At 37.3% G+C, this 3055-nt stretch overlaps 1 pseudogene; it reads left to right on the top strand.

Annotated features, from left to right (window-relative positions):
* Window positions 1-265: 265 nt before the first annotated feature.
* The window catches only part of LOC103730951, a 4789-nt pseudogene continuing 1999 nt past the window's right edge, over window positions 266-3055 (top strand).

The following is a 3055-nucleotide window of genomic DNA, read 5'->3' as shown; positions in this document are numbered from 1 at the left end:
AATACTATAGTAGTTCTTTGTCTTATAAGTGTTTTGTAAGTATTTGCTTTTAGTCCGTAACTTGTTTCACTCTCTCAATAAGAACTTTCATAGAACCAGTGTTTTTATTTTGATCTAATATATCAAGATACTTTGGGGGGGGGTCTTTTTGAGACAGGGTCCCCGTACAGCCACAGCTGTTCTGGAACTTACTGTGTAGACCAGGCTGGCCTTGAACTCACAGAGATCCTCCTACCTCTGTCTCCCGAGAGCTGGGTTTAAAGGCATGCACCACCATGCCCAGCTACATCAAGATACTTTTTATGGACTCTATTTTGGGTACCATTTCTCAGAACTCTTCACACATTCTGTCAAAAAGTTTTCTACTAAATGATTTAGTGTTTACATCTTAAATGTAAATTAGTTGGATTTTTATGTTTTAATTTCTGAGTTCTTTTTTTGTTTTTTGTTTTTTAAGTCTTTAAAAAATTATTTATTTAATAACAACATGATTAAAAGAAACATTTCATTACAACATTAAGATATTAAATAACAATATACAGAGCAAAGATGCATCTTTTCAAAAATTGGCTGTAAATTTCTGAGTTCTTTAATATATTCCTTTGCTAACTACCACACAGGATTTATTATTATAACTATATAACAAATGTTTTTTTAATTTTTATGTATAAGAGTTTTTAACTGCATGTATGTAAGTGCACCTATGTGTGCAATGCCAGAAGAGGCCAGGAGATTGTGATAGGTCCCTGGATACATTGTGTGTTTTGGGAACTGAACCTGGATCCTCTGCAAGAGTAGCCAATGCTCTTAGCCTCTAAGCCATATCTTCAGCCTCAATATATAATGATTCTTGAAATTGGATCTTGTTATTCTTCTCATTTTATCATTCTTTAACAAAATTATGTTATACTAATATGGCAATACATATTCTTTTTTAATTTTTTGGTCTTTTTGAGACAGGGTCCCCCTGTAGTCCCAGCTGGCCTGGAATTCCTATGTAGACCAGCGATCCGCCTGCCTCTGCCTCTGGCGTGTGCCACCATGCCCAGCTTTATTTTTATTTTGTGTGTATGTATTGCCTGCATGTAGGTATGTGCACCCGTGTCGTGCAATGCCAGAGGTCAGAAGAGGCTGAGGGGGGCTGGAGAGATGGCTCAGTGGTTAAGAACACTGATTGTTCTTGCAGAACACCCAGGTTCAAATCCCAGCACCCACATGGCAGCTAACAACTGTCCGTAACTCCAGTCCCAGGGGATCTAGCAGCCTCTTCTGACCTCCGACAACATTAAGATATTAAATAACAATATACAGAGCAAAGATGCATCTTTTCAAAAATTGGCTGTAAATTTCTGAGTTCTTTAATATATTCCTTTGCTAACTACCACACAGGATTTATTATTATAACTATATAACAAATGTTTTTTTAATTTTTATGTATAAGAGTTTTTAACTGCATGTATGTAAGTGCACCTATGTGTGCAATGCCAGAAGAGGCCAGGAGATTGTGATAGGTCCCTGGATACATTGTGTGTTTTGGGAACTGAACCTGGATCCTCTGCAAGAGTAGCCAATGCTCTTAGCCTCTAAGCCATATCTTCAGCCTCAATATATAATGATTCTTGAAATTGGATCTTGTTATTCTTCTCATTTTATCATTCTTTAACAAAATTATGTTATACTAATATGGCAATACATATTCTTTTTTAATTTTTTGGTCTTTTTGAGACAGGGTCCCCCTGTAGTCCCAGCTGGCCTGGAATTCACTATGTAGACCAAGCTGGCCTTGAACTCACAGAGATCCCCCTGCCTCTGCTTCCCATGTGCTGGGATTAAAGGCATGGACCATCACACCTTGCTACATGTGCTTTTTCATATATATTTGTTTCCTGGGGTCACTATAACAAAGTACCACAAATTAGATGGCTTGAACAACAGAACTCTGTCACCGCACAGCTCTAAAGGTGTGATGGTTTGAATGAGAATATCCCCCATAGTTTCCAAGAATTCAGACATTTTTTTCTCAGTTGGTGGTGCTGTTTTGGTAAGTTTTCGGATGTACAGTCTTGCTGGAGGAAACAGGTCACTGAGGGCAGTGTTTGAGAGTTCTTAAGCCTTTCCAGACTTCCAGTTGCTCTCTGCTCCCTGTGCCTGCTTGAAGATGTCATGCCTTGGCTTTCTGCTTTGGCCACCTCTGCCACGCCATGCCTTCTCCACCATTATGGATTCTGACCATCTGAAGTCATAAACTCAAATAACTCTTCTTTCTATAAGTTGCCTTGGTCATAATGTGTTATCACAGCAACAGAAAAAAGTAACTAATATAAGGGGCTTACAATCTGAAATCAATGTATGAACTCCTTTGATAGAAGACTCTGTCCTATAATATTGTGTTAGCTTCTGGTGGCCTCAAGCATTGCTTGACTTGTAGATGACACTGACCTTATATCTCCACATTATTTTCTCTCTCCTGGTGTCTGTATTTGTGTCCAAATTTTCTGCTTTTATACGGATACCAGTAAGTTTGAATTGGGTTCCACCACCCTAACTGACCTAATTTTAACTTCATTATCCCAGTAAAAATCTTCTCCCTGAATAAGGACACATGCTGAGGGTTAGAACCCTAATGCATTTATTTGGGGGTAAGGACACAGTTGAATCTACGGCACTGTATAAGTCTTAAAATAATATTGTTTACATTTATGAAACTATTGCCCCCATATTTTGAAAGGGATTACTCTATACCTATTTATCAATTTGGAGATAATGCCTTTGCTAACTTAGAACTCAGAAGCAAATATTTCTCTTCATAAATTTCTTTGATTTCTTTTCTTACATGAAGGTATTATAATTTTCTTTTTAAGCTATTATAATTTTCAATATTTAGATACAGAACATGTTTTATTATTTTTATACCTAAATATGATTGCACTTCTCATATGTTTCTTGCTAGTATGTAGATAGCTGACTGTTATGTTGATTGTAATTAATTTAAAATACTTGTTAGCTGTGGTTCCTGTGGTGAGAAGAGGTGGAAGCCAGGAGCAGGAGGCTGAGG

This window comes from Nannospalax galili, unplaced genomic scaffold, assembly GCF_000622305.1.
Source record: "Nannospalax galili isolate Female #2095 unplaced genomic scaffold, S.galili_v1.0 scaffold994, whole genome shotgun sequence".
Classification (NCBI taxonomy): domain Eukaryota; kingdom Metazoa; phylum Chordata; class Mammalia; order Rodentia; family Spalacidae; genus Nannospalax; species Nannospalax galili.
This window is presented reverse-complemented; position numbering and strand designations above follow the sequence as displayed.